This window comes from Macaca mulatta, chromosome 11, assembly GCF_049350105.2.
Source record: "Macaca mulatta isolate MMU2019108-1 chromosome 11, T2T-MMU8v2.0, whole genome shotgun sequence".
NCBI lineage: Eukaryota > Metazoa > Chordata > Mammalia > Primates > Cercopithecidae > Macaca > Macaca mulatta.
Window position 1 is genome coordinate 139,503,920 of NC_133416.1, and position 12,775 is coordinate 139,516,694.

A 12,775-nucleotide genomic window follows, 5' to 3' on the forward strand; every position below is an offset into this window, starting at 1 on the left:
TTTGCCCAGGAGAGGAGGTGGAAGGTGGCCTCTGTGAAGAAGGTGGGTCGGAATAGTACTTTGTGGAAATCACATCGTGAAAGATAATTGAAGAAGTAATTATATTATGTAAAAGAAGATTTCTAAATTTAATATGGCCAATTTAATGTTTGAGTTTTCATCACAAACTCTTTTTTTTTTTTTTGGCGGAGTCTCACTCTGTCACTCAAGCTGGAGTTCAGTGGCGCAATCTCGGCTCACTACAACTTCCACCTCCCAGGCTAAATTGACTCTCCTGCCTCAGCCTCCTGAGTAGTGAGGATTACAGGCACCTGCCACCATGCCCAGCTAATTTTTTGTATTTTTAGTAGAGATGGGGTTTTGCCATGTTGGCCAGGCTGGTCTCGAACTTCTGATCTCAGGTGATCCACCTGCCTCGGCCTCCAAAATGATGGGATTACAGGCATGAGCCACCACCCCGGGCCATGTGGACAATTTCATACCAACTGGCATTTCATGTCTGGCCATGGCACAGTCTAAATTGAGAAGGATTATCTTGAATTATGTTTGCATAGAAAGCCCTGTGATAACTGTGGTTCATGTTTCATCCGGACTTTATTGCCCATTAACGTTAAGTGTCTTTGGCTGACAGTAAAGGGATATTTTCTAGGGGAATATCCATTTTACTTTTTAATTTTGAATATTATTAGAATTGTTGATTGAAGCAGTATCATGAATGAATGGATACTGAAAATGGAAATAATAGACTTTCTTTGGAATTCTCCAGAATTAAATATGTATATCTAGTAAAAACACAAGATGTTTCCATGTTACCGTGTGCATGGAGACCCTCGCAGACAACGTGGCGATTGTCTTCAGACGGTCAGAGCCGTGGCCCGGCAGCTGCAGGACAGGATGCGCAGAAAGGCCGAGACCGGGAGGGAGGAGCCGAGCGGCTGAGACGGACGGCACCTCCACTACCAGAGAAATCCAGCATTCCTGGTCTAGTACTGCGCAGGTAAACACACTTTTCCTCTACAATTTGCCTTCAAGTTTTCACTCGGGAGCTAATGATTTTATATTTTAATTCATGATTTTTTTCTTTTAGATAGTAGAAATTAAGCTGCAAATTGAATTTCAAGAGAAACAAAAAAGACATTAAATTTGAATAAATATTCAAAAAGAGGTAACCAACTCAGTTAATATTGCGTACTTATTCAAATAGTAGTCATGTTAAAGCCCACTGCCAAGGTGAACTGTCAGAATTCATTGTGCTGCTCCTGCGCTTTGTGACAGGGCATAATGAGACTGAAGTCTTGAAAACGTTATGAATTCTACCTTTGTTGGTAAAGACTCCAGCATCTTTGAAGCAGGTGCTCCGCTTGAAAATAAAAGCGACGTGGTGAGTGTTTTCTTTGTGATGTATTCAGGTGACTTGGGATTAAAAAAAAAAAAACCCTTATGGGACTTTATATTTAGAAGTTCTGTCAGTTGAAGTATGAACCTGTATCTGTTGTTGCAGTGGTAGAAGGCTATCGCACAATGAATGATTATTGTAAAGCTGTTAATTTTGTGCACACAAATAATTGTCAAGAACTTTCTAATAAAATACAGAAATAGATTAATAGTTGCTACACACATAAAGAGAGACTCCATGGTAGAACACTTTAGGAAGCACATTTTATCTTTTTTGAACCAACATGTGTTTCCAAACATGTAAGTAATAATATCGAGCATGGTGGGAAGAGTAGATTAGAGGCTGATTCTGATCTTTGTGTTGGGATGGACTGGCATTCACAGCATTGAGCAAAATCGTCTTCAAGGACAGCGTTTAATTTTGTTGTTGACACGTCTTTTAAGAAAAAGTACTAGTTTGGGAATTTTTCACAGATACAAAAAAACTTGACCCCTAAATTTAAAATATTATTTTAAAAATAAAATGTCAGATTTATTCATTTGTCACAGAGTTTATTCTGTTGATGGTTATATTGGCTTTGGCTAATCAGAGATTTTGACATGCAGGCATCCAGCTGAAATGTGACTTGGTGCACCCCTAAGATGTGAGTTTGTGCTGTATTTAAGAAAAATATTGGCCGGGCGCGGTGGCTCAAGCCTGTAATCCCAGCACTTTGGGAGGCTGAGGCGGGTGGATCACAGGTCAGGAGATTGAGACCATCCTGGCTAACATGGTGAAACCCCATCTCTACTAAAAATACAAAAAACTAGCCGGGTGCAGTGGCAGGCGCCTGTAGTCCCAGCTACTCGGAGGCTGAGGCAGGAGAATGGCGTGAACCCGGGAGGCGGAGCTTGCAGTGAGCCGAGATCGCGCCGCTGCACTCCAGCCTAGGCGACAGAGGGAGACTGCGTCTCAAAAAAAAAAAAAAAAGAAAAAAGAAAAGATTTTAAACATCCACTTTATATCCTTTATCTTTCAAATTTAATGGCTAAATTTAAAATACATATACTGGGTGCAGTGGCTCACACCTATAGTCTCAGTGCTTTTCTACCCATTCACTCACCCACCCACCCACTCATCTATCCATCTACCTACCTGTCTGTCCATCCATCCATCCATTCACCCACCTACCCGTCCACCTACTCATCTGTGCCTCCATTCATCCACTCACCCACCCATCCACCTATCCACCTACCAACTTGTCCATCCACCCACCCATCCACCCATTCATCTATCCATTCATCTACCCATCTGCTTGTCTATCCATCTATCCATCCACCTATCCATCTATCTACTCATGCATTCACCCACCCACCCATCCATATATCCACCCATCCATATATCCACCCATCCACCCACCCACTCAGCCAGCCATCCCATCCATTCATTCATCCATTCATCCACCCATCCAGCTATCCATCTATCCATGTACTCATCTGTCCATCCATCTACCCATCCATCCACCCATCCTCTTATCTATCCATCCATCCATCCATCCATCCATTTTTAATCACCTACTCAAAGTGGAAAACCAGCACATGACCCTAGGAACTCACAGTCCTGGTGGTATCAGAAAGCATAGGGAAGGTGCTGCAGGCACAGAGGAAGAAGTGCCTGACCCTGGGAGAATGGAGGTCATGCTGAGTCTTCAAAGCAAATAGGAAGTTCCTAGATGGTTACGGGGGAGGGAAATTCAAGGCAGCAGGAGTAGTGCACACATGCACATGACAGGGAGCAGTGCAGTGCATTCAGGAAGCTCGGGGCTGTGTGATGAGAACTCAGAACACAGGGAGAAGGCAGCACAGGCCCAGAGGATGAGGGGCTGTGCGTCAGAGAATGGTGGTAACCTCCTCAAATCCCAAGTTCCCTGAGGCCAGCCCAGGGCCAGCCTTGTGTGCAGGTGTTTCTGAGGATGGCACGTCTCTGCATGAGCTTTGTGTGTCATGTGTAAGAGTGTGTGTTGTGTCCTGTGTGTGGGAGGGAGCTGCCGGCGGCGCATTTGTAGGGGCTGAGGGCCAGTCAGGATGTGCCATTAGAAACAGGCGGCTTGGCCGGGCACAGTGGCTCACGCCTGTAATCCCAGCACTTTGGGAGGCTGAGGCGGGCAGATCATGAGGTCAGGAGATCGAGACCATCCTGGCGAACACGGTGAAACCCCGTCTCTACTAAAAATTCAAAAAAATTAGCCGGGCTGGTGGCGGGTGCCTGTAGTCCCAGCTTCTAGGGAGGCTGAGGCAGGAGAATGGCGTGAACCTGGGAGGCGGCGGAGCTTGCAGTGAGCAGAGATCGCGCCACTGCACTCCAACCTGGGCGACAGAGTGAGAATCCATCTCAAAAAAAAAAAAAAAAAAAAAAGGCCGGGCGCGGTGGCTCAAGCCTGTAATCCCAGCACTTTGGGAGGCCGAGACGGGCGGATCACGAGGTCAGGAGATCGAGACCATCCTGGCTAACACGGTGAAACCCTGTCTCTACTAAAAAATGCAAAAAACTAGCCGGGCGCGGTGGCGGGCGCCTGTAGTCCCAACTACTCGGGAGGCTGAGGCAGGAGAATGGCGTGAACCCGGGAGGCGGAGCTTGCAGTGAGCTGAGATCCGGCCACTGTACTCCAGCCTGGGTGACAGAGCGAGACTCCGTCTCAAAAAAAAAAAAAAAAAAAAAAGAACCACGTGGCTCCTGAAAGCAAGCCAGTGATACCAGAGATACCTGGTAGTAGCATCTATGTCTGACTAGATGTACATCTTTTGACAGTCTTTTTAAAAGCATGAATGAAGAAAGACATAAACTTCCGGATTTGCATAAGTGAGCTTGCCAACTAAGGAAACACACGAGTATCATCTGTATCTTCAGGAGCACTTGATTCGACTCCAGGAGCAGAAACTGCAGCTGCCCCCACCACCCCCACCACCGCAGACCCTGCCCGGGGCCCTGCAGCCAACCACACAAGTGCAAGTGCAGTCGCCACCCCCTACCACAGCAGAGCCCCCAGCTCACGGCTCCGGGCCCAGAGCCCTGGTGACGGGTACCATCATGGCCAACCTCCAGGTAGCCTGACTCGTAAGCGTTCAGTCATCATTCCTTTTTTTTTTTTTTTTTTTTGAGATGGAGTTTCGCTCTTGTTGCCCCAGCTAGAGTGCAATAGTGTGATCTCGGCTCACCATAACCTCTGCATCCCGGTTTTAAGCAGTTCTCCTGCCTCAGCCTCCGAGTAGCTGGGATTACAGGCATGTGCCACCATGCCCAGCTAATTTTTGTATTTTTAGTAGAGACAGGGTTTCACCATGTTGGTCAGGCTGGTCTTGAACTCCTGACCTCAGGTGATCCACCTGCCTTGGCCTCCCAGAGTGTTGGGATTGCAGGCGTGAGCCACAACGTCCAGCTTTTTTTTTTTTTTTTTGAGAAGGAGTTTCACTCTTGTTGCCTGGGCTGGAGTTCAATGGCCCAGTCTTAGCTCATTGCAACCTTCCCCTCATGGGTTCAAGTGATTCTCCTGTGTCAGCCTCCGCAGTAGCTGGGATTACAGGCATGCACCACCATGCCCGGCTAATTTTGTATTTTTAGTAGAGACCAGGTTTCACCATGTTGGCCAGGCTGGTCTCAAACTCCTGACCTCAGGTGATCCACCCACCTCAGCCTCCCAAAGTGCTGGGATTACAGGCCTGAGCCGCCACGCCCGGCCTCATCATGGTTTTTAATACCTGAGGTGGGTTGATGATTCCAGTCCCTGAGGAAGGATAACATGGTGTGACAGGGCAGGGCATGTGTGATTCTTGTTTCTTGTTATTTAGACTCCACCTCCCACCTGCAAGGCCCAAGACTGATGTCAGTGCTGATGTCCCAGATGGCCCAGGTTGCTCTGGCCACGCCTCCTGTGGTGTCTGTCCTGGCAGTTGCGGTGCTGTCAGCCAGGGTCACAGAGCCTCCATCAACACAACAGGATCAGTGTTGTGATAGGACAGCTGCAGAAAGCGGCAGGTAGGCAGTCAACTTCACCTCACCCAACTCGAAACAACTCACTTGAGTGAGTTGCATCAAACCTTTCTAAATTTCTCATTCTAGAAGTTGCTGAGTTGTTTTGCCACGTGTTAATTTTTTAAGATGCCTAATTAGAGCCTCATTCCTTGCACCTCCCCCTTCTAAGCAAATGGAGCAGAGACTGCAATACCCCCCAGCGAGAGCTGCTTGCCGCTATTAAGGGGAGATGCAGCATGGGCATTATTTCTCCTTTTTAAGGCAGCAGGCATTTCCTTTACTGTCATTGCCATGCAGTTTACTCCTCTGAAAAAATCAGCAGCAATGATGAGTGTGAGATGAAGCTCCTTGTCTACATGTGCTTTGTGTGTCCTGTGTGCTGTCTCTCTCCTGTCACCACAGAGGGCCAGACTGGTTGTGCAGCCTCTGCATGTGCAGCAGCTCTAAAAGCTGAAACACCACCAGCAGCAACAAGCTGTGCAGCCCTCAGCCACCCCAGGCCTGCTGCTGCACAGCAGAAGGTAAGTGGCCACTTGGCTTTGTGGGAGCTGCATCTCACACTCATCGTTCAGGCCCCTTAGGCCAGAGTGGGGCTGGACTCAGCCCCTTCCTTTTGGAGGCAGCCTGATGAGCAGAGCTGAGGAGGCTCCTGGAGGTGGGTAGGGGCCGAGTGTTAAGGAACTCAGACCCTGTAATTTTTACATATATTTGCTCTCTGGGGGAGAGCTTGCTTTGCTGTAGAGTATAATTTTTCAAAAATATTTACAATGATTTCTGTGAAAAATCACTCTGACAAGGACTTCTATTTCTGGTAATATGGTAGCTGAGAGAACCTGAAAATCTATCTCAACAAAACATCTAAAAATGCCGGATTTTCAAAAATTGCCAGGTAAAATATATAAAACCATGAATGAGTCTGCAGGATAGTGAGTTTAGAAACCAGGCGAGGGCTGAAGTCTAAGGAGGTAGGTCTGTGCTAAAGACACTCTATGACCTGGGTCCCCATGGACCCAGATGACCTAGAACTTTGAGGTGAGTTTCAGGAGCAGTCTGGAGAAGCCTTGGGCCCAGGGAGGTGCGGAACCAAATTGGAGACCCCCATATAAGGCTGGGCTCACAAAGGGATACAGCAAACACTACCAGGAAATGATGAAGCGGGCAAACTACTCCTATAAGCTTCACTGCAGGAACAGTATCTCACTTGGCCATGGCTGTGGATGGAACATCTTTAAAAAGTCCCTCCTATAAATTTATGGCCCCTGGCTAGCACTCTCCACCACAGGTGTAGGGCCAAAGTTCATATTATTTACATGTTCAAAAGGACTGCAACTGTGAGTTTTAATTGCAAGCATATCTGGATCTATAGTGCCCCAGGCCTCTGCTAGAATGTACATTCTTGCAGGAGGAACCCCCAACCTAGGCCTCAAAGAATTCCAGCCAGCAGGATCCCCAGACTATAAGCTCATAGTGGAAAATCATAGCACATGCAAGAGAAGGGGCATCAGAAGTGATGGCCAAAAGAACCACACCTACAAAGACTCAGATGTTAGAATAGGAAATGCAAATATGTTTAATGTGTTTGAAGAAACAAGGAGAAGCTAAAAAGCATCAGTAAGAAGCAACAGATTATCAGAGGCTAAGCAGACACTGAATGAACCAAATAGAACATCTAAAAATGAAAAATATAATAACTGAAATTCAAAACTTAATGGAAGTAATCTTGATCCCTACCTCACACCCATAGAAAATTAACTCAATGGATCATAGACCCCAAACATAAAATTCAAACTATGAAACATAGGAAAAAAGTTTTGTGACTATAGATTAAGTAAACATTTCTTAGATATGACACCAAAATTAAGCCTATAAAAGGAAAAAATTGTCAAGTCATACTTTAATAAAATTAAACCTTTTTGCTATGTGAAAACCATTGTTTTTTTGTTGTTTTGTTTTTTTTGAGACGGAGTCTCGCTCTGTCGCCCAGGCTGGAGTGCGGTGGCGCAATCTCCACTCACTGCAAGCTCCGCCTCCCGGGTTCACGCCATTCTCCTGCCTCAGCCTCCCGTGTGGCTGGGACTACAGGTGCCCGCCACCGCACCCGGCTAATTTTTGTATTTTTAGTAGAGACGGGGTTTCACCGTGTTAGTCAGGATGGTCTCGATCTCCTGACCTCATGATCCGCCCATCTCGGCCTCCCAAAGTGTTGGGATTACAGGCGTGAGCCACCGTGCCCAGCCAAAAACCATTGTTTAGAGAATGAAAAGACAAGTTACTGGGAGAAAACCTTTGCCAGTCGTGTAGCTGATTAAGGACATGTAAACAGAACATACAGAGAACTGTCAAAGCTTACTAATACAAAAACAACTTATTTTGTAAAGTGGGCAACAGATTTGAGCAGACACTCTACCAAAGAAGCTCTCTAGGTGGCAAATAAGCACTGTCTGGGAAATGCAAATCAAAATCACAATGAGAAACTACTGCACACCCGTGAGAATGCCTTAAAGAAAAAAAAAAAAAAGACAAGACCAAAACTAAGTGCTAGTGAGGGTATGGAACAACAGAAATTCTCATACCTTGTTGGTGGGACTGTAAGATAGTGGAGCCCTCTGGAATCAGTTTGGCAGTTTCTTATAAAATAAAACAATCATTTACTGTATGACCCAGCAATCTCACCCCTCATTCTTTTTTTTTTTTTTTTGGGACGGAGTCTAGCTCTGTTGCCCAGGCTGGAGTGCAGTGGCCGGATCTCAGCTCACTGCAAGCCCCGCCTCCCGGGTTCACGCCATTCTCCTGCCTCAGCCTCCAGAGTAGCTGGGAGTACAGGCGCCCGCCACTTCGCCCGGCTAATTTTTTTTGTATTTTAGTAGAGACGGGGTTTCACCGTGTTAACCAGGATGGTCTCGATCTCCTGAACTCGTGATCCGCCCGTCTCGGCCTCCCAAAGTGCTGGGATTACAGGCTTGAGCCACCGCGCCCGGCCCCCACCCCTCATTCTTTACACCAGAGAAATGAAGACATATGTCCCAAATGATAACCAAATACTGTAACCACAATGAAAAATGCAAGTGTTCATAACAGCTTTATTCATTTACCTAAAACTGGAAGCAACCCAGACACTCTTCAACTAGCCAATGGGTAAACAAATGGCGACTCACCGATTCCATAAAACAGCACTCAGCAGGAGAGAGGGCTGGACCACTGATGCTGGGGGCAGCAGGGATAAGCCTGAAATGTCTTGTACAGAGTGAAAGAAGCCACACTTAGAAGGCTGCAGGTTTTGTTTTTATATAACATTCTGGAAAAGGCAACACTATAGCAACAGAGAAGAGATCTGTGGTCACCTGGGCCTGGGGCAGTAGAAGGACTGACTTTCAAAGGGGCAAGAGGAAATTCTGGGGGGCTGTGGAAAGATTCTGTATCTTGAGGCTGATGGTTGTTACATGGCTGTGTGCATTGATCAAAACTGAAGTATGCATCAGAAACAGCGACTTGGACTGTATGTAAATTATACTGCAGTGTTTTTGTGTTTTTGTTTTGAGACGGAGTCTTGCCCTGTTGCCCAGGCTGGAGTGTAGTGGCACGATCTCAGCTCACTGCAAGCTCCGCCTCTTGGGTTCACGTCATTCTCCTGCCTCAGCCTCCCGAGTAGCTGGGACTACAGGCGCCCACCACCATGCCCAGCTAAATTTTTTTTGTATTTTTAGTAGAGACGGGGTTTCACTGTGCTAGCCAGGGTGGTCTCAATCTCCTGACCTTGTGATCCTTCTGCCTCGGCCTCCCAAAGTGCTGGGATTACAGGCATGAGCCACCACGCCCAGCCTATACTGCAGTTTTAAAAAACTTAATGGAGGAGTTAAATACATTAGGGAATTTGTTAGATGCAGAGAGATCTGGAGAAATAATAGTGGTGGCATGAGATTAGGAAACAAGACAAAGAAGACAGGCTGGCTGCAGTGCTCAGGCCTGTAACCCCAGCCCTTTGGGAGGCCAGTGTGGGTGGATTGTTTGAGCCAAGCAGTTCAAGGCCAGTCTGAGCAACATAGTGAGACCCCATCTCTGCAAAAAATAAGAAAAGAAGAGGGAGGGATGAGAAGATCTGACATTCAACTGAGTTTCAGAAGAGAATGAAAAAAGAAAATATTCAAAGAGTGGATGGTTGAGAATTTTCCAGAATGGGTTTAACTTACCAGTCTAAAGACTGAAGAAATACAACAAGTCCCTAGCGGGATACAAAGATATCTGTGCCTGACACATCTGGGCAAACTGTGGCACTCAAAGCAGATGAGAAAACCATGAAAGAATCCAGGAGGAAAACAGATTTCTCACAAAGGAAAGGCAATTCCATGGACAGCTCACTTCTTACTAGGAACTGTGGAAACCAGAAGTAGTTTTAAAGTGCTGGGATTAAACTGTCTTTCAAGGATAAGAGTGAAACAAAGACAGACAAAAACTGAAAACATTTGCCACAAACAAACTCACCTTAAGAAGGCAAATGGCCCTCGATGTGGAAAGCAAAGCGCATGGCACAGAGGGCGTGCTGGAGAGTAGGCGATGATGCTCACCGGAGGGTCCCCCCGGGGCCAAGGGAGGGGCTGGGAGCCATGCACGGTGAGACTGGAGCATGAGCCTGAGGACAGCAACAATCAGTTGACCACCCCAGGCTGCCAGAGTGTGTCTCTGCTGATCTGCCCCTCATGCTGAGCTGCACAGATGCAAAGACCTTCCAAACACAGTCACAGGACCTTAGGAACATCTCCAGAGCTTCCGTCATCATCCAGGTCTTCTCATCAGCTGCTGCCTGGTGAGGGCTCTGCCAGAGGACAGCCCTGAGTGCCGCCATCAAGGTTGAGGAGGCCACGTGCCACCCACGAAGCTGCCTGCAGGCCTGGAGGCTTCTCTTCTGGCTTTGGGCCACGTGTGAAGGAGAACCTGTCAAGCTCTGACTGGTGAAGTCTTCAGAAGAGCTCAGAGTCAAGTGGCAGAACTCCTGGTGCCATCTGCTTGATGATGGGCACGGGGTTTCCTTGGTGTTTTGATCTATAAATACAAAAAATAAGTACAGCGCTGATGCTGAATCGTCCCATGGATGGATGAACTGATTGAAAAAAAATCAAATAGCCTGACGTTGAGAGTCAGAAAGGCCAAAGGGATCGTGACCAACTCAGCATTCCACTGGAGGCTATATGATCAAACAGCAAACCGTTTATCATGAATGTAGGATGTAAGTGAAACTCATGACTGCGTCTGCTGCCAGATTTGCTGAGGGCGGTCACTCCCTGGCTCAGGACTCCTTGAAGTTATCTACTGGGAAATCTAGCACCTATTGTTCGAGCCTGCTGTGAACCAAACAGGCAGACTGCCAATTACCTGACAATCATCCCTTCCTTTCTCACTGTCTCTTTTACCAATCAATACGGAGGGCTGTGTAAAGCTCAGGGCCCTTGTCCACTAGAGGCAAGGTGCCCCCGACCCCTTTTTCCAAATATACTCTCTTGTCTCTTGTCTTTTATGCCCACGTTTGCCCCCTTTGTTCATTCCACCAGGGATCAAGGGCGGTTACAAGTGGCGCCCTGAACAGCGACAGAATCAAGCAGTTTACAGCCTGATCCATCTCACTGGGGTTAAATTTCACTTTTTATATTTAGTTATTACCATGCTGATGTTATTTTGTAATATGCTTATGTTATTTTGACTACTTGCATACCAATACTAATTGTAATGATTTCTCCGTCGGGATCATTGTTTTTTAACACCTAGAGCCTTGTGATCAATTTTTGTACACATTTCTGTTGCACAGAAGTGTATGGGAGCTGTCAAAGGATTCCAAGCATAAAATACATTAGGACTAAGTCTGTGGGAGAATGGAATGGGAATACAAAATCAGAATAAGGAGTGTTGCAGAACTTGGGTTACTAAAGAGCAGCTCAGTTGTGTGGCTTCGAGGTGCGGTGGGGAGCGGCAGCCCACGGAGGGTTGGGTGGCGTGGAGGTGCGGCGGGGCGCAGCAGCCCACGGAGGGTTGCATGGCCTGGAGGTGCGGCGGGGCGTGGCAGCCCACGGAGGGTTGCGTGGCGTGGAGGTGCGGCGAGGCGCGGCAGCCCACGGAGGGTTGCCTGGCGTCCAGGTGCGGTGGGGAGTGGCAGCCCACGGAGGGTCGGGCCCCTCAGAAGCAGTTTCCTGACTTGCATGTTAGTCCCTGCGAGCTCTGTTCTCACATCCCAAGGCACAGTTTTGAACCGCAGGCGCATGGTGTTCAAAGGCCACTGGTTTGGAATATGAGCAGGGCTTTGGCCTTTTGCCTGCTGGCCCCCAAGCTGTGGGCTTGGTGGGCGATGATTCTCTCCCACCTTATGGGAAGCGCTGTCACCTGGACCAGGAGCTGTAGGCCCCACCAAGAAGAGAACTGCAAGCAGCGGCAGGTGCATTCTAGAAGGTTCCTTGAGCGGGAGCGAGGCCTCCTTTTCTGCCCACAGTCACAGGAGAGTGCTACAGAGGCCTTTTCCCTGTCATTTTTGCTAATGGTAGAGTCTCCAGGTGTGGTCCAGGGGAGCTGCTTCCCCAAGGCCGCAGCCCAGAGCAGCCGCCACCCCCGGATGCCTCCCATGAGCCCCCAGGCCTTCCTGGAGTGGGCAGCTGGTGTTGCCTCCCACCCCTGCCCAGCACAGCCCCTGGCGCAGGAGCCACGGGGAGGGCCGGACTGCAGTGAGGACGTCTCCTGGGATGTGCCAAACCACTGCGTGGAGCCTGGGCGACTTCTCAGGGTCTTGGTGCAAATGGCCTGGCCCAGGAAGCTGGGCCGCCTGGCTCAGAGACGCCAGACCCTGGCTGGCAGTGGGGCTGCCAGGGGCGGGGACGCTGGGGGAGCTAGGGGTGTGGGCCACCGTGCTGCCTGCCCCAGCCTGGCGGCCTCTCCGTAGCAGAGCTGAGGCTGGGCCGCAGATGGGGGAGCCTGGATGCGCCTCCTTCCTCAGCCACGGGAGGACGCGGTCCAGGAGTGCAGCGGGGCCTTCGAGGGGAGCGCCTTCGGGAGCGGATGGTCCCTGCCACCCGTACACTGGTTTCTTTTTCTTTCCCACGCCTCCCCACAGTGATGTGGACCCCAGCAGTGTCATCGGCAAGGGAGGACCTTGGGTCAGGGGCGCACTTCTCCAGAAACGGCGTGAGGTTTCTCTGAAAGGCCCGAGAGGCCGCCCCCACCCTGGGCTTCTCTCTGCTTAATCAGTAAGGCCGGGGAGTGCCCGGGGAGCCGCAGCAGGTGAGCCACACGCAGGTGGCTCATACCACCCACTGCCTCCCTCTGGGCCTGGACGGGCACAGCTGTGCTCTGGTGAGGCTGTGCCCTCCTCTGCTCCCTAACTCTGCGGGTGTGGCC

General features: G+C 48.9%; 1 protein-coding gene across 2 annotated transcripts in view; it reads left to right on the forward strand.

Moving 5' to 3' along the window:
- Positions 1–786: 786 nt before the first annotated feature.
- Positions 787–12,775, forward strand: part of NOC4L (nucleolar complex associated 4 homolog) — a 31,815-nt gene continuing 19,826 nt past the window's right edge. Inside the window, exons 1-6 of one of the 2 annotated variants that reach the window (XM_077952825.1) lie at positions 787–997; positions 1,088–1,165; positions 1,276–1,381; positions 4,184–4,489; positions 5,221–5,407; positions 5,807–5,925. The gene's annotated coding sequence lies outside the window, so the exon portion shown is untranslated. The remainder of the gene's footprint in view (positions 998–1,087; positions 1,166–1,275; positions 1,382–4,183; positions 4,490–5,220; positions 5,408–5,806; positions 5,926–12,775) is intronic. The other variant, XM_028828935.2, reaches the window with a different exon arrangement.